The sequence below is a fragment of the Pecten maximus genome, chromosome 19 (genome assembly GCF_902652985.1).
Source record: "Pecten maximus chromosome 19, xPecMax1.1, whole genome shotgun sequence".
Lineage (NCBI taxonomy): Eukaryota > Metazoa > Mollusca > Bivalvia > Pectinida > Pectinidae > Pecten > Pecten maximus.
In genome coordinates, this window is record NC_047033.1 from 22,338,545 (window position 1) to 22,365,681 (window position 27,137).

At 37.7% G+C, this 27,137-nt stretch overlaps 1 protein-coding gene and 1 long non-coding RNA gene across 3 annotated transcripts in view; one reads left to right on the forward strand and one right to left on the reverse strand.

Moving 5' to 3' along the window:
* Positions 1-27,137, reverse strand: part of LOC117317384 (mitogen-activated protein kinase kinase kinase 13-A-like) — a 187,298-nt gene that overhangs the window by 110,967 nt on the left and 49,194 nt on the right. Inside the window, exons 1-2 of one of the 2 annotated variants that reach the window (XM_033872190.1) lie at positions 26,909-26,925; positions 20,868-20,962 (exon numbers count right to left, since the gene is read on the reverse strand). The gene's annotated coding sequence lies outside the window, so the exon portion shown is untranslated. Of the gene's footprint in view, positions 1-20,867; positions 20,963-26,908; positions 26,926-27,137 lie in introns of those variants that run through there. The other variant, XM_033872189.1, reaches the window with a different exon arrangement.
* On the forward strand, positions 210-1,586 carry LOC117317385. The gene is made up of 2 exons (XR_004530191.1): positions 210-601; positions 1,215-1,586. It is a non-coding gene; the product is annotated as an uncharacterized LOC117317385 (long non-coding RNA).

Here is a 27,137-nt window from a genome sequence, read left to right on the forward strand (position 1 = left end):
AAACAAAAGGAGAGCATATGTTATCAGTAGACTGGCCCAGCTTGACCAAGGTAATATGATACCAATTCAAGCTGATGAGTACAGGAAGTCCATGCCAGTCAGACTCCAGACACCATGGGGCCAACCCTGGGTTATAAGGTTCATTTCTAACTGACTGTATTGTGACTTATTTGATGATTTATTTCAGTAATAAGTACATAAAATGAAACAATATTGTAAAAGTAACTTCAATGCAATTTTATAGTATTTTAAAAAGCATCTGTTGAACTCACAAATCTTCATTTTTATTAAGTCTGTATGAATGAAAAACCTTTCCTGTGCCCCAACTTAAGATTGACCAATGTAAAACAAGGTCCCCACTTTGAATTGAGTTTCCTGTGGCTGCATGTGGACATTTTGCATCTCTGTGAATCAGTATAAATTGTCCTATCAATCACTTCTGGAAATAGAATCAACTTCTGTCATTCTGGACATGGTAAGGATATGTGCAACCTATCTACATCTGCATGTTGAAAGTTCTGTAAATAAGTTACATAAACAAACAGAAGATGGACTCAGTGAAGTGATCCAGATGAAGATTTCCAAGGGTCAACAATAAATGGTGAGTGGTGAGATTTATGATAACATACAGATAATGTTTCAAGTGATATAAGAATAATTTACTGATCTAAAATAAACATTATTCTATAATCTTTGGAAATTTGGGGTGAAAAAAAAACCAGAGCTATAACACTAGCACATCTAACAAAAACAAAAACTTCTTGTATATTTTATCTTTTACAACAGAAAAGCCTAGGAAAGTTGAACATTATATATGAGAAATGTGTATTTTTACATTCATTTCTTGTGTTTTAGATATGTTGCAATTATTGCACAAAAATAGTTTTAAGACAAACTGACAATAAAACCTGTATATAAAGCTAACCAAGCTTCTGTTTATAAGACAGCACTTCTAGATCTAGGCATCATACAAAATTTTACTCTATGGATAGTCAACTTGTGATATATATACCTAAACTTGGAAGGTCACATATTTGATTCTCTATCATGAAATATCTAGAGTGGTCACATTAGAAAAATTGTAATTAAGCCAGATTTAGTTGTTGACATTTAAAGATGTCTTCAAATATCTAATATAGTTGTTTTGGCTTACAAAGAATAACATCAATTGATCAATATTCTATGTAATATTGCTTTGTTTTATTTTTTTGTAGCACAAATGCAAAAAGATAGAGTGAGCTCTGAAGTGGACGGAAATGACAGGAAGAGTTAAAAGATATTGTAACTGTACTGAAAAAAGAACTGGTATTATCAACATATGATGAATATTCTACCGAATGCCAACAAAAACTATAAGCCATTATTGCAGTGACAACAGAGATTAACAATGATAAGAAAAACATTCATGAACTAGAAATTAAATAACCTTTGAGGTATTGTTATGTAAGTGTGCATTAATGATTTAGTTTAAAAGAATATGGAATAAAATATAGATGTTTGTATATAAAGTTCGTATCTATAAGGTGTTTTATTGTAACAGCATGCCGTACTGCTCTGAATGATAGAAATACAGACTTTTACATTAATTTGATGTTTTTGCTTTATTTTTGCTGCATTAAATTTATTTTTACCTCAGAGCTAGACTATTTAGCTTGCGGCAAGCTTGCATAAAGTGGCTCACCGCAAGCTTGCAGAAACTAGCTCGCCGCAAGCTTGCATAAACAAGCTCGTCGCAAGCTTGCAGAAACAAGCTCGCCCCAAGCTTGCAGAAACTAGCTCGCCGCAAGCTTGCAGAAACAAGCTCGCCGCAAGCTTGCAGAAACTAGCTCGCCGCAAGCTTGCAGAAACAAGCTCGCCACAAGCTTGCAGAAACTAGCTCGCCGCAAGCTTGCCGCGAGGTTTCAAATACTAGCTTGCTGCAAGGTTCCAATTCCTAGCTCGCAGATTAAGCTTGCGGCAAGCTTGCAATAATAGTGAATCGCAAGCTTGCCATTTCTGTTTGGGAGACGATCGACACTACGACATGGAGGACATGTAACAGACGATCGACACTACGACATGGAGGACACGTAACAGACGATCGACACTACGACATGAAGGACACGTAACAGACGATCGACACTACGACATGGAGGACATGTAACAGACGATCGACACTACGACATGGAGGACATGTAACAGACGATCGACACTACAACATGGAGGACATGTAACAGACGATCGACACTACGACATGGAGGACATGTAACAGACGATCGACACTACGACATGGAGGACATGTAACAGGTGACGATCGACACTACGACATGGAGGACATGTAACAGACGATCGACACTACGACATCGAGGACACGTAACAGACGATCGACACTACGACATCGAGGACACGTAACAGACGATCGACACTACGACATGGAGGACACGTAACAGACGATCGACACTACGACATGGAGGACATGTAACAGACGATCGACACTACGACATGGAGGACATGTAACAGACGATCGACACTACGACATGGAGGACATGTAACAGACGATCGACACTACGACATGGAGGACATGTAACAGACGATCGACACTACGACATGGAGGACATGTAACAGACGATCGACACTACGACATGGAGGACATGTAACAGACGATCGACACTACGACATGGAGGACATGTAACAGACGATCGACACTACGACATGGAGGACATGTAACAGACGATCGACACTACGACATGGAGGACATGTAACAGACGATAGACACTACGACATGGAGGACATGTAACAGACGATCGACACTACGACATGGAGGACATGTAACAGACGATCGACACTACGACATGGAGGACATGTAACAGACGATCGACACTATGACATGGAGGACATGTAACAGACGATCGACACTACGACATGGAGGACATGTAACAGACGATCGACACTACGACATGGAGGACATGTAACAGACGATCGACACTACGACATGGAGGACATGTAACAGACGATCGACACTACGACATGGAGGACATGTAACAGACGATCGACACTACTACATCGAGGACATGTAACAGACGATCGACACTACGACATCGAGGACATGTAACAGACGATCGACACTACGACATGGAAGACATGTAACAGACGATCGACACTACGACATCGAGGACATGTAACAGACGATCGACACTACGACATGGAGGACATGTAGGACATGTAACAGACGATCGACACTACGACGTGGAGGACATGTAACAGACGATCGACACTACGACGTGGAGGACATGTAACAGACGATCGACACTACGACATGGAGGACATGTAACAGACGATCGACACTACGACATGGAGGACATGTAACAGACGATCGACACTACGACATGGAGGACATGTAACAGACGATCGACACTACGACATGGAGGACATGTAACAGACGATCGACACTACGACATGGAGGACATGTAACAGACGATCGACACTACGACATGGAGGACATGTAACAGACGATCGACACTACGACATGGAGGACATGTAACAGACGATCGACACTACGACATGGAGGACATGTAACAGACGATCGACACTACGACATGGAGGACATGTAACAGACGATCGACACTACGACATGGAGGACATGTAACAGACGATCGACACTACGACATGGAGGACATGTAACAGACGATCGACACTACGACATGGAGGACATGTAACAGACGATCGACACTACGACATGGAGGACATGTAACAGACGATCGACACTACGACATGGAGGACATGTAACAGACGATCACCACTACGACATGGAGGACATGTAACAGACGATCGACACTACGACATGGAGGACATGTAACAGACGATCGACACTACGACATGGAGGACATGTAACAGACGATCGACACTACGACATCGAGGACATGTAACAGACGATCGACACTACGACATGGAGGACATGTAACAGACGATCGACACTACGACATGGAGGACATGTAACAGACGATCGACACTACGACATGGAGGACATGTAACAGACGATCGACACTACGACATCGGGGAGGACATGTAACAGACGATCGACACTACGACATGGAGGACATGTAACAGACGATCGACACTACGACATGGAGGACATGTAACAGACGATCGACACTACGACATGGAGGACATGTAACAGACGATCGACACTACGACATGGAGGACATGTAGGACATGTAACAGACGATCGACACTACGACATTGAGGACATGTAACAGCTATGTAAGATTTATGGTCATTATCATAGTCGATATTTTGTCAACCATGAATAATTCGAAGTCCAGCTGTTTCGAAGTTTTTCTGCAAGTCCCTTGAACTTTGAAACATCGAAGTTTGACTGTACCATAAAAGTGAAAAGATCTGGGGTCAAACTACCATAATGGTAGGTAAGAACTAAGTGAATGCATAGCCGAACAAAATTTTGCTCGTTTTCAAAGAAAAAGGAGCATAACTCTTTTAGAACTGGTAATTCGGCAAAATCTTTGCATAGAGCTAAGCCTCATAGGGTCCTCTAACTACATACCAAATTTTAGTAAAATCCATTGAAAACAAAGCAAATGCATATCCGGACAAGCTAGTAACCATTTTTTACATAAAGGGGTATAACTCCATAAAAAGGGTTTTTTCGGAAGAAGCCGTTACTGGAGACACATTTTCATGCCATCCTTCAACTCTGTATAAAGTTTCAAGAAAATCCATCAAAATCTAAGTGAATGCATAGCCGGACAAAATTATGACACATTTTGTATGAAAAAGGTGCATAACTCTGTTAAAAAGGGCTAAAGTGGCATAATTTGTTTAAAAGGACTACTTGGGGAAAATCACAACACCATATGGTCTTTTAACTATACACCAATTTTGTGAAAACTGAAGAAATGCATAACTGGACAAAAATATAACCATTTTTCAAATAAAGGGCATAACTATGTAAAAAGCATTTTTTCGGAAAAAGCATTTACTGGAGGCACAAGTGCATGCAGTCCTTCAACTGTGTAAAAAGTTTCAAGAAAATTCATTGAAAACCAAGCAAATACATAGCCGGACAAGCTAGTAACCATTTTTTACATAAAGGGGCATAACTCTGTAAAAAGTGTTTTTTCGGAAGAAGCCGTTACTGGAGACACAACTTCATGCCATCCTTCAACTCAGTATAAAGTTTCAAGAAAATCCATCAAAAACTAAGTGAATGCATAGCCGGACAAAATTATGACACATTTTGTATGAAAAAGGGGCATAACTCTGGTTAAAAAGGGCTAAATCGCAAAATCACTGCAGGGGACATAAGTTCATATGGTCTTCTAACTATATACCAAATTTGTGTGAAATCCATAAAGAAATGAGCGAATGCATAGCCGGACAAATTTTGTGACGGACGGACGGACAAGGTGATTCCAGTATACCCCCCTAACTTCGTTGCAGGGGGGGAGGGGGGGGGGGGTATAATAAGAATAGTCTTAGGACAGACTTATGGACCAACACCAGATGGATACTGGACAAGGAGCGATTTCAACAGACCACTATCTGGTGACGTGGGCTAAAACTATCTAATACTTGACTGTAATGTATTGTGTAGATTTTTTTACTTAATGATTTCCAAAGATGCAAGATAGATGCAATAGAGTTATTAAAAACCACATAGTCAGCAGTTTTGCTTCTGTGGGCAGACACCAAGAGAAGTGCTAGTATAAAATAACAGCCTACTACTGTGAAATTCATGATCCTTCTACGCCCACAGAAATCAGAAGATCTGAATCAATAGAGAAGCCAAGGAATGCCTGTCTCTTCACATTAGCACCTTACCAGTGTATGTCCAGCACACATGACCCCAGTGCAATTCCACAAATCTCTCAGGGACTACATCATGTAAGGTTTCCTTACACTGGCTTAATTCCCTACGGCAGTCATAAATCTACCCTTAACTAACCTAGTAATGAGCCTTATATTCCAAATGCAATCGGTCCACTCAATCTTTAACCTGATTGATAAACAATGACTTGTTCCTCTTCAGGTCAAATTATTCAGGTCAAGATGAGCATGGTTCTGGTATAATGAATCTTGGTCCTTGTCTAGTAAATCATGGTTCTGGTTAAGTTAACACTGTATAAAGCTCTCTTTGCAGACTTGTCAATTAAAATCTAATAATCCATTTGTACATATTTTACAAAGTCTATAAGACTAACAAAGCTTATAAAGGTTTAGAAAAAAAGCAAGGCTTACAAAAAAAATCAAGCTTTAGAAAAAAGAAAATTCAGAAAAATAAATGTCGAAATAAAGATGGTCTCTAAATCTGTAACTAAGTGGTTCACTTAGTCTAAGGGATACATTTACAAGCGATAGAAATGTGTACAAAAAGGATGACTTCAAAATAATCTGTAGTTGAACAGGAAGTAATACACAAGTATTATCAAATTTTGAATTTCATCTCCTGTACTTTTCAATTGAATTATGGAGAATACTGTCTGGTAGGAATGGTTTCTGGTAAGAGGCAGACCACCACAAAGTGTACACATGGACACACGGACACACAGACACACGGACGGACACACAGACACACAGACACATGGACACACAGACACATGAACACCATGTAGACATCTGCCCTTAACACAAATTGATTCTAATCCTATTAACAGCTCATGAAATTAATGTTCTGTGACAAAAGAATTATCATAGAAAAAAAATCAACTTTTTTTCTGGTGTTAAACCTCTAGTATTACAAACTAATCCCCTACCTAAACTGCTTTCTGAAGCCTTTTAACACACTGCAGTACCATAGACGATCTGTGTTTCTCTATATCTTTTGCCAACGATAGGCAGGATATGAAATATTCATGGACTACTACAGGATAATGGAGTTTTACTGATTAAATATTAACAATAATTGGTTGAGGTACTATATGCCCAGGTACATATGAGTGCTACCTCTCTCCCCACTTGTACATCCAGATCCTCAACTTCCAGACAACAAATCACTAATGCACTTATATACACACAATAACACTTTATATTAAATGATTTGTATCTCTTTTGTTGTTTTCTTTTCTTAAATTGCATGCATTTATTCTATTTTTTTTTCATATCTTTTAAGTCAATGAGAGTTCTTGAAAATTAATTCTTAATTCATTTAAATGTATACTTAAAAAAGCAATATGGAAATGTTCATTAACTCCTCATTAATCTACATCCCTAGGCTTTGAATTGTGCATGAATCTATTCCAGAAAGACTTGTAAAAAGTATGAAAATTTTTAAAACTGTAAATAAATCAAAATATTTCAAACAAAAATTTTATCTCAAAAAATATAATATTAGAAAGTTATGAAGATGACAAAGCTTGACTCAATGTCCTCTGAAGATAGTGTTTGTGTGTACCATGATAAATCATTGATTCCTCTGTTGTATCATATAGAAGAGCCTTTCAGACAATCCACATGAATAATACACATGTTTAACTAAACCACATCACGCAATATCCCACAGCTATTGTCCTCAGCATCTGCACAATTCATTTGCACATTTCAAATTCCAATTTATTAGTTGAATTTTAAGATTATAACTTATTATAAGTACAATGTATTTTGGAAACCAACATTTTATTGATACTTCTGTGGATGAGAGTGACCTTTTCCATGTATAATTATTTTAAGTAGCACTGCAAAATGTAACAAAAAATGTAAAGACAAGTCCCTGTTAAGTGTGCCATGGTTTATTTGTACATAGTGATCACTTTATAATTAGTATTTACATTTTTGAGGAATTATTCCCCTTTTAGTTTGATCAGTAAAGTGGTAAACCTTGGGTGAAGGGTTTGATCCCATTGGAGGCTTCGTTTTAAGTTTCCAGCCCGTATCTAATAAAAAATAGCATCCTAAAACAAGAGATCCCAGAGGGATCTTGGCGCCCACCATTGAATGATCTTCATAGGTTCCATGTCAGATTGATCTTTTCTCTACTTTTCCCTTCATTTTACTAATCTGTGCAAATTGAGACATCCCTCCAGTACTTTTCAAACAAGGGAATCCTAGCTATATAAGAAATTTGAGATTTAACGATAATGGCTGTTTGTTTGCAAGGTTGTTTTCAGGACAGACTGGTCCAAAAATGCAATATAAGGGACCAAGGGGAACCTACTTATGAAATTTGATAAAAATCCATTCAGTACTTTGAGAAATAGAGATAACAAACTTCAATTGTAAAAATCCAAGATGGCGGTCTGTCGGCCATATTGTTTTCCAATTGATCTCAAAATGCAATTAGCATAACGAGGCACCAAGGGAAACCTACATATGAAATTTCAGAAAGATCCATTCAGAACTTTCTCAGAAATAGTGATAACAAACTTAAATTGTCAAAATCCAAGATGGCTGCCTGTCGGCCATGTTGTTTTCAGATTGGTCTCAAAACACAACATGCATAACTAGGCACCAAGGGGAACCTACATATGAAATTTGAGAAAGATCCCTTCAGTACTTTCTCAGAAATAGCGATAACAAACTTCAATTGTCAAAATCCAAGATGGCTGCCTGTCGGCCATGTTGTTATCCGATTGGTCTCAAAATGCAATATGCATAACTAGGCACCAAGGGGAACCTTCATATGAAATTTCAGAAAGATCCCTTCAGTACTTTCTCAGAAATAGCGATAACAAACTTCAATTGTCAAAATCCAAGATGGCTGCCTGTCGGCCATGTTGTTAGCCGATTGGTCTCAAAACGCAATATGCATAACTAGGCACCAAGGGAAACCTACATATGAAATTTCAGAAAGATCCCTTCAGTACTTTCTCAGAAATAGCGATAACAAACTTCAATTGTCAAAATCCAAGATGGCTGCCTGTCGGCCATTTTGTTTTCCGATTGGTCTCAAAACGCAATATGCATAACTAGGCACCAAGGGGAACCTACATATGAAATTTGAGAAAGATCCCTTCAGTACTTTCTCAAAAATAGCGATAACAAACTTCAATTGTCAAAATCCAAGATGGCTACCTGTCGGCCATGTTGTTATCTGATTGGTCTCAAAACACAATATGCATAACTAGGCACCAAGGGGAACCTTCATATGAAATTTCAGAAAGATCCCTTCAGTACTTTCTGAGAAATAGCGATAACAAAAATTGTTTACGGACGGAGGGACGGAGGGACGGACGGACGGACCACGGACCAGGGACGCAGGGCGATTTGAACAGCCCACCATCTGATGATGGTGGGCTAAAAATACTGCTTAGTTAGCATATCAACTGCTAGTATAATGCTCATAAGAGACAATTTTGGAAACCTGCTGCAATGGTTTCACAGAAACAATTTGAAATGTCCACAATGTTGTTAGGACGATCTCAAAAATACCCGATACATTTTTAGCTAATATAATACAGATTCATTAGAATTGATAATACCATATCATATAATCAGTCATCTACTTTGTAAATTCTAATGAACAGAAAAAGAAACAAAAGGTCATGGACCTTATCGGTCACCTGAGTTCTGATATACAGTGTATATACTGATAGATGATTTCTGCTTTTAAACTTAGATTGAACATATTTGACCCATGTGACCTTGAAAGAAGGCCAAGGTAATTCATTTTAATTAACTTACCCCAGCATACTACTGGCCCAATATCATGATGAAATTATTCAAGATCTGATTGATATAAGTTAAAATTATGCTTACTACATATGTATATGAGGGTCCAATAGAAGTAAAATAACTCGATCTGTAAGGTAAATTGAATCAGTCTCATTGTTGAACACATTTAACCTCTTTATGATATAAAACTTGCATACCAAATTACTTCAAAATTCAGTCAGCATGTTCAAAAGGTCCAGGGTCAAAACTGTAAGGAGCATTACGTATACACTGTAAGCTTACAATCAAAATGGCGCAATGGTCAAACTTGTCCCAGATCTTATTGATATAAGGCTGCATACCAAGCTTCATAAAAATCTGTTCATACTTACTCCAGTATATCGTACTTACTCCAGTATATCGTACTTACTCCAATATATCGTACTTATTCCAGTATATCGTACTTACTCCAGTATATCGTACTTACTCCAATATATCGTACTTACTCCAATATATCGTACTTACTCCAGTATATCGTACTTCCTCCAGTATATCGTACTTTCTCCAGTATATCGTACTTACTCCAGCATATCATACTTACTCCAGTATATCGTACTTACTCCAGTATATCGTACTTACTCCAGTATATCGTACTTACTCCAGTATATCGTACTTATATCGTACTTACTCCAGTATATCGTACTTACTCCAGCATATCATACTTACTCCAGTATATCGTACTTACTCCAGTATATCGTACTTACTCCAGTATATCGTACTTACTCCAATATATTGTACTTACTCCAGTATATCGTACTTACTCCAGTATATCGTACTTACTCCAGTATATCGTACTTACTCCAGTATATCGTACTCACTCCAGTATATATCATACTTACTCCAGCATATCATACTTACTCCAGTATATCGTACTTACTCCAGTATATCGTACCTACTTCAGTATATCGTACTTACTCCAGTATATCGTACTTACTCCAGTATATCGTACTGACTCCAGTATATCGTACTTACTCCAGTATATCGTACTAACTCCAGTATATCATTATAACTCACTCCAGTATATCGTACTTACTCCAGTATATCGTACTTACTCCAGTATATCGTACTTACTCCAGTATATCATACTTACTCCAGTATATCGTACTTACTCCAGTATATCGTACTTACTCCAGTATATCGTACTTACTCCAGTATATCGTACTGACTCCAGTTTATCGTACTTACTCCAGTATATCGTACTCACTCCAGTATATCGTACTCACTCCAGTATATCGTACTTACTCCAGTTTATCGTACTGACTCCAGTATATCGTACTGACTCCAGTATATCGTACTGACTCCAGTTTATCGTACTCACTCCAGTATATCGTACTCACTCCAGTATATCGTACTTACTCCAGTATATCGTACTTACTCCAGTATATCGTACTTACTCCAGTATATCGTACTAACTCCAGTATATCGTACTTACTCCAGTATATCGTACTTACTCCAGTATATCGTACTCACTCCAGTATATCATACTTACTCCAGTATATCATACTCACTCCAGTATATCATACTCACTCCAGTATATCGTACTTACTCCAGTATATCGTACTTACTCCAGTATATCGTACTCACTCCAGTATATCGTACTCACTCCAGTTTATCGTACTCACTCCAGTATATCGTACTCACTCCAGTATATCGTACTTACTCCAGTATATCGTACTTACTCCAGTATATCGTACTTACTCCAGTATATCATACTTACTCCAGTATATCATACTTACTCCAGTATATCGTTCTTACTCCAGTATATTGTACTTACTCCAATATATCATACTTACTCCAGTATATCGTACTCACTCCAGTATATCATACTTACTCCAGTATATCGTACTTACTCCAGTATATCATACTTACTCCAGTATATCATACTCACTCCAGTATATATCATACTCACTCCAGTATATTGAACTTACTCCAGTATATCGTACTTACTCCAGTATATCGTACTTACTCCAGTATATCATACTCACTCCAGTATATCATACTCACTCCAGTATATCATACTTACTCCAGTATATTGAACTTACTCCAGTATATCATACTCACTCCAGTATATCATACTTACTCCAGTATATCATACTTACTCCAGTATATCATACTCACTCCAGTATATCATACTCACTCCAGTATATCATACTTACTCCAGTATATCGTACTCACTCCAGTATATCGTACTCACTCCAGTATATCGTACTCATTCCAGTATATCGTACTCACTCCAGTATATCATACTCACTCCAGTATATCATACTCACTCCAGTATATATCATACTCACTCCAGTATATCGTACTTACTCCAGTATATCATACTTACTCCAGTATATCATACTCACTCCAGTATATCATACTCACTCCAGTATATCATACTTACTCCAGTATATCGTACTCACTCCAGTATATCATACTTACTCCAGTATATCGTACTTACTCCAGTATATCGTACTCACTCCAGTATATCATACTTACTCCAGTATATCGTACTTACTCCAGTATATTGTACTTACTCCAGTATATCATACTTACTCCAGTATATCATACTCACTCCAGTATATTGTACTTACTCCAGTATATCGTACTCACTCCAGTTTATCGTACTCACTCCAGTATATCGTACTCACTCCAGTATATCGTACTCACTCCAGTATATCGTACTCACTCCAGTATATCATACTTACTCCATTATATCATACTCACTCCAGTATATCGTACTCAATCAATATATTGTACTCACTCCAGTATATCGTACTTACTCCAGTATATCATACTTACTCCAGTATATCATACTCACTCCAGTATATCATACTTACTCCAGTATATCATACTCACTCCAGTATATCATACTTACTCCAGTATATCATACTCACTCCAGTATATCATACTTACTCCAGTATATCATACTTACTCCAGTATATTGCATTCACAAGAAAAAGTTAATGCACAACACTCAACACCAGACAAAAGGCAATAGGTCACCATGAACCGCTGGCTCTGGTAATCTTGAAGTCTATTAGATAATATTAATTATCATAAATGTTGGAAAAGTTTTGTTGTTTATTTCTTCATTATCATTATTAGTTAATCCTAATCAGGAATAGGCAACTCAAGATTTATGGAACTCTATTCCAGTAGATTTTATAAAATGTTTTCTAAATCGGACTTGAAAGGACAGGGTCAGGCCTGACAAACCCATGTAATCCTTTAAACAAAATTTGCTACTGGAAATATTAATGATTATTTTATATCTAAAAATAGAAAAAAGAAATGAGAAAATGAGATACTGTCCCAGAGAAAATCTATATCAATATATAAACCAGCACCTTGTATCTCTAATCAACCGAAGAGAAACCCTGTCAGTAAACAAGATATACCCTGATCAATATTTTGGCTAAGATTTTGGTCCAAGATATGGTGGTATAAATATTGACGCCTCAATCACGCATCGGTAGAATTCACAAACAAACAGGCGCCTTGGCTGGTGGTGCAATAAGGGTGACAGAACATTCTATCCCTTATGGACAAAAATAAACTGTTGCGTGCGGCAAACGGTACACAGGTCGCTCCTTTCTTTATTTGTACACCCCGGGACAGACAAATGAATTTGTTATGAGGCCTACCATTGATTTTTTTTCCTCCTTTCGTGCACAAATTTGGATGAAGGCTGAGGGTGTATATATACTCTATTGGACGTTAGTCTCTGCTTCCTCCATTGATCAGAACTGTGATGTTCCTATGTACGTCAATTCAACATTGATCCAGGGTACTCTTGCCAGGAAATTTCCTTCAGTCACAGGCTCCTTTGACATTTTGTTAAATAAATTGGGAAACTGTCAGATGAACAGTGAAAGGACATGAATATGTATATATTCCTTTCTATTTCTCATCTCCATCTCTATGGTAACAGTGACTTCATATAATATCCTTTTGGTAGACAATAATATGTGGTAGGATGTCCGTGTGGATAATAAAACAATCTTTATAAAACATTTTATATGTTGCAAACAGGACAAGTATTAAGGTGTTCCTCTATGTATGTTGTCTAGCACTAAACTGTTAAATGTCTAGATCACTAAAATGTCATATGAAATAATATGTCCATGACTGAATTCGTAAATGTCTGTGTGACTAGTACATCTTCAGCCATTTAAAACAGTTCCCAAAAATATTTTGCTTTACTCATGGTAAAACAAAACTAGAATATAGGTTTCATACACCCATATATGATCATCACTGTTTCTTTTTAAAATGAAACATATCTAATGGATATTTTTCATGTTCTATTCGAGACAAAATTAAATTGTCTATATGCATTTGACAATGGATGCTAATTATAGAATATAACAATGAGCTTTATTTATAACTAGAGATTGATTTTGTGAACAAAACTAGGCACTGATTTTATATTTGCACTCAACTGACCTTTGACCTTTACAAAAATTGCAAAACAAATTATATCAACTAATATTTATTAATCTTGTTGGCCCAGATGGGGGTTTTACTGTGGGAGGAAACAGGAGTACCTGAAGAAAATCCTGGTGGTTGGGAAGGTGAACCAATAAATTTTACTTCGAATCAGGGAATCAAACATTAAGTGGTCACATAGGTGAAAGGAAAATGTGTTACCAGACTGTGTTACCAGACTGTGTTACCAGACTGTGTTACAAGTGTTACCAGACTGTGTTACCAGACTGTGTCACCAGACTGTGTCACCAGACTGTGTTACCAGACTGTGTTACCAGACCGTGTTACCAGTGTTACCAGACTGTGCCACCAGACTGTGTTACCAGACTGTGTTACCAGTGTTACCAGACTGTGCCACCAGACTGTGTTACCAGACTATGTTACCAGACTGTGTTACCAGACTGTGTTACCAGACTGTGTCACCAGACTGTGTTACCAGACTGTGTTACCAGACCGTGTTACCAGTGTTACCAGACTGTGCCACCAGACTGTGTTACCAGACTGTGTTACCAGTGTTACCAGACTGTGCCACCAGACTGTGTTACCAGACTGTGTTACCAGTGTTACCAGACTGTGTTACCAGACTGTGTTACCAGACTGTGTTACCAGACTGTGCCACCAGACCGTGTTACCAGACCGTGTTACCAGACCGTGTTACCAGACTGTGTTACCAGTGTTACCGGACTGTGCCACCAGACTGTGTTACCAGACTGTGTTACCAGACTGTGCCACCAGACTGTGTTACCAGACTGTGCCACCAGACCGTGTTACCAGACCGTGTTACCAGACTGTGTTACCAGACTGTGTTACCAGACTGTGTTACCAGATCTAGACTGTGTTACCAGACTGTGTTACCAGTGTTACCAGACTGTGTTACCAGTGTTACCAGACTGTGTTACCAGTGCCACCAGACTGTGCCACCAGACCGTGTTACTAGACTGTGTTACCAGTGTTACCAAACTGTGTTACCAGACTGTGTTACCAGACTGTGCCACCAGACTGTGTTACCAGACTGTGTTACCAGACTGTGTTACCAGACTGTGCCACCAGACTGTGTTGCCAGACTGTGTTACCAGACTGTGCCACCAGACTGTGTTACCAGACTGTGTTACCAGACTGAGTTACCAGACTGTGTTACCAGACTGTGTTGCCAGACTGTGTTACCAGAATGTGTTACCAGACTGTGTTACCAGATCTAGACTGTGTTACCAGACTGTGTTACCAGATCTATACTATGTTACCAGACTGTGTTACCAGACTGTGTTGCCAGACTGTGTTACCATACTGTGTTACCAGACTGTGTTACCAGATCTAGACTATGTTACCAGACTGTGTTACCAGACTGTGTTACCAGACTGTGTTACCAGTGTTACCAGACTGTGTTACCAGACTGTGTTACCAGACTGTGCCACCAGACTGTGTTGCCAGACTGTGTTACCAGACTGTGCCACCAGACTGTGTTGCCAGACTGTGTTACCAGACTGTGTTACCAGACTGTGTTACCAGACTGAGTTACCAGACTGTGTTACCAGACTGTGTTGCCAGACTGTGTTACCAGAATGTGTTACCAGACTGTGTTACCAGATCTAGACTATGTTACCAGACTGTGTTACCAGACTGTGTTACCAGATCTAGACTGTGTTACCAGACTGTGTTACTAGACTGAGTAACCAGACTGTGTTACCAGACTGTGTTACCAGTGTTACCAGACTGTGTTACCAGACTGTGTTACCAGACTGTGTTACCAGATCTAGACTGTGTTACCAGACTGTGTTACCAGACTGTGTCACCAGACTGTGCCACCAGACTGTGTTACCAGACTGTGTTACCAGACTGTGCTGCCAAACTGTGTTACCAGCTGTGCCACCAGACTGTGTTACCAGCTGTGCCACCAGACTGTGTCACCAGACTGTGCCACCAGACTGTGTTACCAGACTGTGTTACCAGACTGTGCTGCCAGACTGTGTTACCAGCTGTGCCACCAGACTGTGTTACCAGACTGTGTTACCAGACTGTGCTGCCAGACTGTGCCACCAGACTGTGTTACCAGACTGTGTTACCAGCTGTGCCACCAGACTGTGTTACCAGACTGTGTCACCAGACTGTGCCACCAGACTGTGTTACCAGACTGTGCCACCAGACTGTGTTACCAGACCGTGCCACCAGACTGTGTTACCAGCTGTGCCACCAGACTGTGTTACCAGCTGTGCCACCAGACTGTGTTACCAGCTGTGCCACTGTGTTACCAGAATGTGTTACCAGACTGTGTTACCAGACTGTGTCACCAGACTGTGTTACCAGACTGTGCCACCAGACTGTGTTACCAGACTGTGCCACCAGACCTCCTTTACTATATAAAATCTATGGACATGTACTAGTACCAGGTATATAATTTTGAAATTCATCTTGAAGAGCTTGTTTCAAAATTGCATTTTTTTCTTCTACTTTCAGCGATGGACTATTATGGAACTTTATTAGAATCGTGAATGACTTACACTACACACATTCTGGGTTAAAAACAGTAAACCATTTGCACATGAGTAAAACTAATACAATTCCCATGATACCATCTTCCTTGGGAACTTGAATGAACTAGCCAAGAAGCTTGTTCAACTAAAAAAAATCAATTTGTACTTATGTAGAACTGTAATATGGTCTCATCAAGCCACAGTAAATTGTGTTACCAGTAAATGGCCTGGTGTCACTTCTCGTTAGGTCGGGTCGGCCATTACGCCTGCATCCTCATAAGGTCTGTTGATGCAGGCTAATGAGATTGTGACAATACGTTTACGTTAAGTGTGATCAATGCTGTGCAGTTAAGTAGGCAATATATATGATGGTTAAGTATACAGTGATCAATTTCTACAGCTCAACTCAAAATGTCTTTGAAAAGGTTTCTAGAGGTCAAATAAGGTAAAGATATCTATTTTTGGACGCCTTTTCGGCTCTGAATTCTGAATGGTTCTGTAATATCCCCAAATATGCCCCCTTCCCTCAAGTTAAAGTTAAGTATTTAAGTTTGGGAAAGGCTTCTATGTGAACCACTTTAGCTGACTGTAATTGATAATTCTGTAAAAGAGAAGCAGGGAGCTTATTTGTGGGCAGGGGCTTATTTCTGTATATGTATATATATGCACAATATGGGGAAAGGTGGCTAGATTACAAGATATTTATTAGGTAATATCATTGATCTATCTACAGATATTAAGTAATAATTGAATTGAACAACCATGATCCATAAATTACAGTCTTTCATTTGAACAATCTTGATAGCCCTTCATCTCAGCATGCTATATGCCCAATATCAGGTCTCTATAGGCCTCTTGCTTAATGAGAAGAAGTTGTTTAAAGATTTTAGCATATTTGACACCTGTGACTTTGAATGAAGGTCTAGGTCATTCATTTGAACAATCTTGTTAGCCCCTCATCCAAGCATGCTATATATATGCCTGATATCAGGTCTCTAGGCCTCATGAGTATTGCAAAAAAAGTTGTTAAAAATGTTTACCCTATTTGACTCATGTGACCTTGAATGCTGATCAAGGTCATTAATTTGAACAAACTTGGTAGCCCTTCACCCCAGCATGCTACAGGTCCAATATCAGGTTTCTGTGTCTCAAAGTTATTGAGAAAAAGTTGTTTAAAGGAAAAAGTTGATGCTGGAGGAACAGATAAACAACGAACGCCACACAACGGCATAAGCTCACTTGCCCTTCGGACAGGTGAGCTAAAAACACTTCAGTTTCCAATGGAAACCATAATTGATGAACTTTTATGAATATATGATTTCTGTCTTCTTCTTTTGACTGATAAGGAGCTGTTTAAAGTATAATTCGTGAAACTCCGACATCCTAATCCATATAACATCCTTCAGTATTCTATATAGTCTGTGTGGGGGCCATCAACAGGGACATCCTACTCCATATAACATCCTTCAGTATTCTATATAGTCTGTGTGTGGGGCCATCAACAGGGACATCCTACTCCATATAACATCCTTCAGTATTATATATAGTCTGTGTGTGGGGCCATCAACAGGGACATCCTACTCCATATAACATCCTTCAGTATAATATATAGTCTGTGTGTGGGGCCATCAACAGGGACATCCTACTCCATATAACATCCTTCAGTATTATATATAGTCTGTGTGTGGGGGGCCATCAACAGGGACATCCTACTCCATATAACATCCTTCAGTATTCTATATAGTCTGTGTGTGGGGCCATCAACAGGGACATCCTACTCCATATAACATCCTTCAGTATTATATATAGTCTGTGTGTGGGGGGCCATCAACAGGGACATCCTACTCCATATAACATCCTTCAGTATTATATATATAGTCTGTGTGTGGGGGGCCATCAACAGGGACATACTACTCCATATAACATCCTTCAGTATTATATATAGTCTGGGTGGGGGGGGGGGGGGGGGGGGGGGGGGGGGGGGCCATCAACAGGGACATCCTACTCCATATAACATCCTTCAGTATTATATATAGTCTGTGTGTGGGGCCATCAACAGGGACATCCTACTCCATATAACATCCTTCAGTATTATATATAGTCTGTGTGTGGGGCCATCAACAGGGACATCCTACTCCATATAACATCCTTCAGTATTATATATAGTCTGTGTGTGGGGGCCATCAACAGGGACATCCTACTCCATATAACATCCTTCAGTATTAGTAGGAATTTTCTGATGATCAACCCATGCAGATAAATCAGAACTCCTTACATACAGAAAACAAGCAATTTTTCTGACCCACCTTCAGGTCAGCGATTAATTAATATCCTCCTTTCCCCCTTCCTCTAACCAGACACATAAAAAAAGTTATACATTAATTAAAAGGTAAGATGATATTTTTCTGTTCAAATCTTGTGTCCTAGTGATTTCAAAACTGGATAGCAAAGAATGAGGACAGATATATTTGTTACTAATAAAACATGATCTGACCATTTGATCAATATACAGTATAACTTTCATGTGTCAGGTTGAAGGAAAGTGGGGGAAATGTTTATCAAACACCAACCTGAGGATTGGTGGAAAAATTGCTCGTTCTCCATATGGGTCAAGTTCTGAAGTAAAATTGCCACAAGGCAGCTTTAAAGGGGATACTTACTTAGGAACATTTTGGATTACGTTAAGTATTTGTAACCATCAGTTTCTTATTTGAACAGTCATCTTAATTATAATCTGATCGATGCCAGACTGAGAGACAATTCGGTCAGGTGATGCACCACTTGGCATTAACTAAAGCTCTTCAGGAATGGAAGTTTACAAACTTACATTTGCTGATCTATTTTGAAAGCCATTGCCTGAAAATATAACCCAATACACAGTACATTCCAGTTAATCGGGTAACGCTTAATAGGGTATTTCGTTTATTGGGGTAAAAATTCAAAAACCCAAACCATTTTCTCTTGAATCATGTTAAAAAAAATCGTTTAATTGGGTTGGAAAAGTCGTATTTTTCGGTTATTCGAATACGATAATTTGACAAAAAAAAATAGAATTGCTCCGATTTTCACGAAAGTCATCACGTATTTCTTTAAGTTTCAGACATTTATCAACAAATAGGGTAATTTAGATGGTTAAAATGTCAAAAAACGGTAAAATATTACCTTAGACGATAATGTTATGTCGGGGTTTTGTCATGTTCAGAACTGTGTTGTTAATTCTGCCTCGTGGGGTTTTTCCCCAACAGGAAATCGATTGAGAATTGTGGGTAAAATTAAATGTTATTTTTAGAGTCAGCAACAGGCCAAAGTAATGGGGGTTTAAAAGCATAATTAAGCTACTAGACAATTAAACTTTTACTTCTTGGATGTAAAATCTTCGAAACAGAAACCAAAACAATAGGTTTTGACCTTGGTCTGACATTGCTACAGATAGATTGATATCACCGCTAACTGTGGCGAATCAAAAGTGAGGGGTTCGCCACGGGGAAATGTTACGACACCGGTACACAGGTGAGTTATTAAAAAAACAGTATCGAGCAGATAAAATGACAGACGCCCGACGTTAGCTTATAATTCATATTCAGGTAAGGATTAGAACTGGTTAATAAAAACATTACATTGGATTTCGTGTTGTTTTATCAGTGACTGTCAGTATTAGCTGTCAAGGTCGTATATATACCACAGGGAACGACCCAAATAAACTCAGTTTTCCCGATCTCTGTGCTTTGGCAATTGGAAATAATATGGAATATCAAAAACATAATAGCGAACAAAAGAATGCCTCTAGGATAATCAAAAATGATTTTAGCTGTAATTGTCGGCGAGTCCTTAGATCGTATGTCAAATTAGGAACACGTGGATGAAATGGGGATGTATGACCCCCGATTTGAGGTGCTACGATTGTACTGTGTCGCGAATATGAAACAATCTGTAAGGTTTTATTATTTTAATACATGTATTTTTATACAATTAGTAATAGTAATCTGACAATTTGAAATCAGTAAAAGCACAAACAAAAACACTTTTTATTAACAATAATAACGCAAATATTTTCATCCAAAATCGACCCAAGTCTGACAACATTACTGACCAAATCCAAGATGGCGACGTGCATTTCGGCTTATTGCATAAGTCGGTTAATCAGGTTACAAAAAGTCCCCGCAAATAGGCAACCCAATTAAGCGGAATGCACTGTACACATATATACTTTTTTCCATCTTGAGTAGTTGGTGGAACGGACAGAGCTGAATATGTTATTATTTTGACCTTGACCTTATCACTTACCCTAAATCTTCAATCATCTAGGTAATCACCAGCCATTCAATACTCTGTTAACACTACCAGGAGCTACTTCACTTTATCAGCCATGACCTCAGCTTCTGAAAAAAAACATAAGATATTATTCATGTTGGCACTAGGAAATGTTTCATCTAAAATCAAGGCCAGTAGAGTTAGAGTTAAAGTATGGGTATCAGTTGATGAAAATCAAACAATACCTAGGTAGATTCAAATTTAAATAGTCGTACAATTTTGTTATCATCAGTGATGAAATACAAAATATAAAGGAAAAAATAGTACCATTGGGTGTTATATACTTTCTAGCATTGAAATAAGATTTGCATCACCTTACACAGTATGGCTGGTTGGCTGGCACCTTAAAAACCCTTTTACTAACAAGTCACTGATTAAAATCAAACAGTTTGAGGAATACAAGTAACCAATTAGTCTTCAAATCTTTATACACATATCAAGTTTCAAAGAAATCAGTAGAAAGGTACATGTAGGGGGAGATCACCTGACAAGTTTCAAGTACACGAAATAAACAAAGGGCAATAACTACAACTGTATATCATGATTATGAAGCCTTCTTATTTTCAAAGATTTTGGCCAGAAAATGTAGAAAGAGATCTCCGGGCAAAAGTAAATACTGCAATAAAGGGCAATAACTTTTACAAAAACCTTTCAAACCTCTGGAATAGTGTACGGATATTACAGTATACACATATCTAGATCACATTATACAAGACTTAGCGCTCGGAAAAAGCAGCATATGCTTTAAATGTTCTTCATCCCTATCATAAATGACATAGGCATCTTCTGTTGGAACTCATAAATCCTTTCATTCGCTGTAAGTGTCAAAAAAAATATCTGAATGAAACCTGCTCCTAATTACATTATAAACGACTCTCTATTCCATAATATCCACTTCACAAGAAATGGAATTACTAATTGGTTAATCAATGTAATGAAATCCATGTGCAAACTCTGGTAGTATTAACAGGTGATACTAGTTTACAGAAGTGCCTTGAGGCAAAAAAAAACTGACACTTCATATCTTATAAATGTAATTAAGTAATTGAATTATGACCGAGCGTACATCAAATTTTCAGTGCCATGTACTCTTAAAAAAAATCTCATTATTTTGTTAAAATCCTTGAAGAGTTGATCATTGATCACAGATAATTATAGTGAGTCTCTGATTGAGAATTTTGGTCAAAAGTAAAATTACAGTGTTCAATGACAACATTTATTATTTGATTTTGTTCCGCTGTGATTTAATTTCACATTTTTTTCATGCAATATCAAAATTCAAACTTTTTCTCGAAGCTAGTTACAGTGGATTTTTTTTTAACTTAATCCCTGAGTGATGTTGAAATGTTATAAGGTAAAAAAAATTCATGATTTGTAATCCGTTTTCACGCAACCAGTAAAACAAAGTTAGGGCATATGATGAAAAAAAATCAAAATATGGTCATTTATATCAGCATAAAGAAATTAACAAGTGGTCCATGAAAAAAGTTTGATACATCAAAAACTTCAATTTGTAAAAATTTGAATCATACATAGGTTCGTTAGTAGCGTTATACAGTGAGGAAATTCGGGACCAAGCAAACAGTTTGATACAGCGAGAAATTTGAATCAAAGAAGTTCGAATCATCGAGGTTTAATTGACTGTATTTCAGCTAATATGACCCTTTTTGGCCCCTCCCATAAGCCCCTGGGGTCAATCAGAGCCAATATGTGTATACCATCAAGATGTCATCTAATGCTGATAATATTAACCAAGATTTTGGTATAATGATATGTGAATCATCCATTGTTTGTGATGTGTGTTGCTTTGGTTTAATGATATGTAAATCAAGCGTTGTATGAGGTGTGTCACCTAACATTGTATGAGATGTGTCACCTAACGTTGTATGAGATGTGTCACCTAACATTGTATGAGATGTGTCAACTAACATTGTATGAGATGTGTCACCTAACGTTGTATGAGATGTGTCACCTAACATTGTATGAGATGTGTCAACCTACATTGTAGGAGAGGTGTCACCTACCATTGTATGAGATGTGGGTCACCTAAATGTTGTTATGAGAGTGTGTCCACCAACAGTGGTATGAGATGTGTCACCTAACATTGTAATGAGATGTGTCACCTAACGTTGTATGAGATTGTGTAACCTAACATTGTATGATGATGGTTGTCACCTAAACATTGTATGATAATGTGTTCACCTAACGTTGTATGAGATTGTGTCACCCAACAGTGTATGTGATGTTTCGACTAACATTGTAAAAATGAGATGTGTCACTTACATTGATGGAATGTGGCACACTAACATTGTATGAGATGTGTAGACTAACATTGTAATGAAGATTGTGTCACCTAACATTGTATGAGATGTGTAGACCTAACATTGGCATGAGATGTGTAGACTAACATGGTATGAGATTGTCACCTAACTTTGTATGAGATGTGTAGAACTAACATTGTATGAGATGTGTCACCTAACAGTTGTATGAGATGTGTCACCACTAACATTGTATGAGTGTGTAGACTAACATTGTATGAGATGTGTCACCTAACATTGTATGAGATGTGTCACCTAACGTTGTATGAGATGTGTCACCTAACATTGTTTGTGATGTGTCACCTAACATTGTATGAGATGTGTCACCTAACGTTGTATGAGATGTGTCACCTAACCTTGTATGAGATGTGTCACCTAACATTGTATGAGATGTGTCACCTAACATTGTATGAGATGTGTCACCTAACATTGTATGAGATGTGTAGACTAACATTGTATGTGATGTGTCACCTAACATTGTATGAGATGTGTCACCTCACATTGTATGAGATGTGTCACCTAACATTGTATGAGATGTGTAGACTAACATTGTATGAGATGTGTCACCTAACATTGTATGAGATGTGTCACCTAACATTGTATGAGATGTGTAGACTAACATTGCATGAGATGTGTAGACTAACATTGTATGAGATGTGTCACCTAACATTGTATGAGATGTGTCACCTAACATTGTATGAGATGTGTCACCTAACGTTGTATGAGATGTGTCACCTAACGTTGTATGAGATGTGTCACCTAACATTGTATGAGATGTGTCACCTAACGTTGTATGATATGTGTCACCTAACGTTGTATGAGATGTGTCACCTAACATTGTTTGTGATGTGTCACCTAACATTGTATGAGATGTGTCACCTAACATTGTATGAGATGTGTCACCTAACGTTGTATGAGATGTGTCACCTAACCTTGTATGAGATGTCACCTAACATTGTATGAGATGTGTCACCTAACATTGTATGAGATGTGTCACCTAACATTGTATGAGATGTGTAGACTAACATTGTATGTGATGTGTCACCTAACATTGTATGAGATGTGTCACCTAACATTGTATGAGATGTGTCACCTAACATTGTATGAGATGTGTCACCTAACATTGTATGAGATGTGTCACCTAACATTGTATGAGATGTGTCACCTAACATTGTATGAGATGTGTCACCTAACATTGTATGAGATGTGTCACCTAACATTGTATGAGATGTGTCACCTCACATTGTATGAGATGTGTCACCTCACATTGTATGAGATGTGTCACCTAACATTGTATGAGATGTGTCACCTAACATTGTATGAGATGTGTCACCTAACATTGTATGAGATGTGTCACCTAACATTGTATGAGATGTGTAGACTAACATTGTATGAGATGTGTAGACTAACATTGTATGAGATGTGTCACCTAACATTGTATGAGATGTGTCACCTCACATTGTATGAGATGTGTCACCTAACATTGTATGAGATGTGTCACCTCACATTGTATGAGATGTGTCACCTAACATTGTATGAGATGTGTCACCTAACATTGTATGAGATGTGTCACCTAACATTGTATGAGATGTGTAGACTAACATTGTATGAGATGTGTCACCTAACATTGTATGAGATGTGTCACCTAACATTGTATGAGATGTGTCACCTAACATTGTATGAGATGTGTCACCTAACATTGTATGAGATGTGTCACCTAACTTTGTATGAGATGTGTCACCTAACATTGTATGAGATGTGAAAATTAAGCTTTGTTGTACAGGGAATCTGCAGCCTCTAAAACCCCTACATAAACTAATTTTCATAGAAATCAAACAATATCTAATTTACACCAATCAGAAGTTTCCATGTGGTTACTATGGCAACGAAACCTATCCAGTTGAATTGGTCGTCCCCTAATACCCCTATAAACCAATTATCATTGAAATTGAATATATCTATAACAATATGTAAATCTAGACTAATTATAAGCCAGTAAATGGTAAAAATGTAGCACTGAGATTGCAAAAGTGAACAGTGTTCTATGGTGAATATATATAATTCCACCAAAATTGGATTTTATCTTAAAATTTTGACCTATCAGAGGCCAGGAAATGGCCATTTTTTTTTTTCAAAAATAAACACTGCCATTGTTTTCCCAGTGCCATATACTACACTTACAAACTAAATTTCATCGAAATCAGACAATTAACTAAATTTCGACCAGTCATCTGTATGGTGGCTATTTTGTTTCTAATTTCAACTTTTTTTATATAAAATTAAATTTCATCTGGTGACCATCTATCCCACAAAGTTTCATTGAATTCCATTGAATAGCAAAAGAGTTATAGCCAATTAGTTTTTTAGCCATGCAATAAGAGGCTGTGGTGGCCATCTTGGCTGACCAATAGGAAAACGACTTGGGTCCAGCTTGGTAACTCTGCATATAATTTGCTTTTCCAGTCAATCATATATTATTTTGCATTTTTGTTTTTTTATTTTGCATTAGAGTTTATCGTTGATCTTTCGTCTAGCAGTTTTCAATTATCGTTTTGTGTTTGCATTTATAATCGTTTGAATTTATCAGTTCATTTTGCAGTTCATTTGTACTTGGAGAGAACGTTATATGCTTTATGTTCTTTACATATGTATGGACACTCTTGGCTGGCAGCGATTCATCCCAGCATATCATTGGACACCTGTGACCATGAAGAGCGATCAAGGTCATTCATTAAAACAAACTTAGTAGCTCTTAACTCACCCGAGCATGCTACAGACCCCCGTATCTGGGCCTCTGGTTATTGAGGAGAAGTTGTTTGATTGAAGTTCACTTTTGGCTCAGATGGGCTAAAATTTTTAATCTTCTTATAAATTATGATGAAAGATTGTATCTAAAGGTGCCCTACTGGTACAACTACATGTATTAAGGACCTTTTCCAGACATTATATACATCAGGAATAAATAAAAAGTGGCAGCATTCCATATCTTCAACACAATTTAACCTTTCTTTATGGACTAAGGGGTGGACTTAAACACAAGTGTGGGCTTAATACTCATTATATACAAAATAATACATGAATTACATTAGCTCGTATTTGTCATGAATGCATGGTTCCAATAGCCTAAATACCATCAAAGTCAATACCCTGTGTATTACTGGGTAATGAAATTTCCTTGAAAACATTACAAGCATAAAATACATGGGTTGTACAGTGGTCTGCCTAATTTTGATGAATAACAAGCTGAAAACATTTTCAGCATAATTTTTTTCTTATTAATTAGATAAATTAACAATAATAATCATATGAAGGAAATTATTATCATAATTTTTAAATTTAAATCTTTAATTATAAAACGTTTTCAATTAATTTTAATATTCCTATTGTTTATGCATTTTGTATATTTTAAGATGATATCTCTTTCTTACCTGAATTAGAGAACAATTTGTTTTCAATTTTAAATATGATAGCTGCCTTCGATGCATATCCAAATACGATCTTATTATTTGAGGAATTTTTTTTTAAATGAAAAAAAAAAACTACTTTGGTGCAGTTAAACAGAAGCATTATTACTTGGCAATGTTTGGAAACTCATTCTTTCAAAATGAGAAAATGTATGCATGTGATTAATTCTACACCACATGACATCTATTGTATATTACCACTTGCAAGCAGGAATCCTGATAATTCCATTACCTTATCTCTAATCGAAAGAGTTCTTCAAGGGGGGATTGTAATGCCGGAAGTCCTATCGCCCTGCACCCGGAAAAAGTTTATCAATTGAGAAATAAAATTTGTGATAAAAATGAAATATCATATTGTCTGTGGTTACAAGTACATACAAAACTACTCATCACACATGGTCCTGGTGGCTGTTTATCTTGAAGACATACACGTGTTCAACCAAACTTTGTCAAAATTGGCT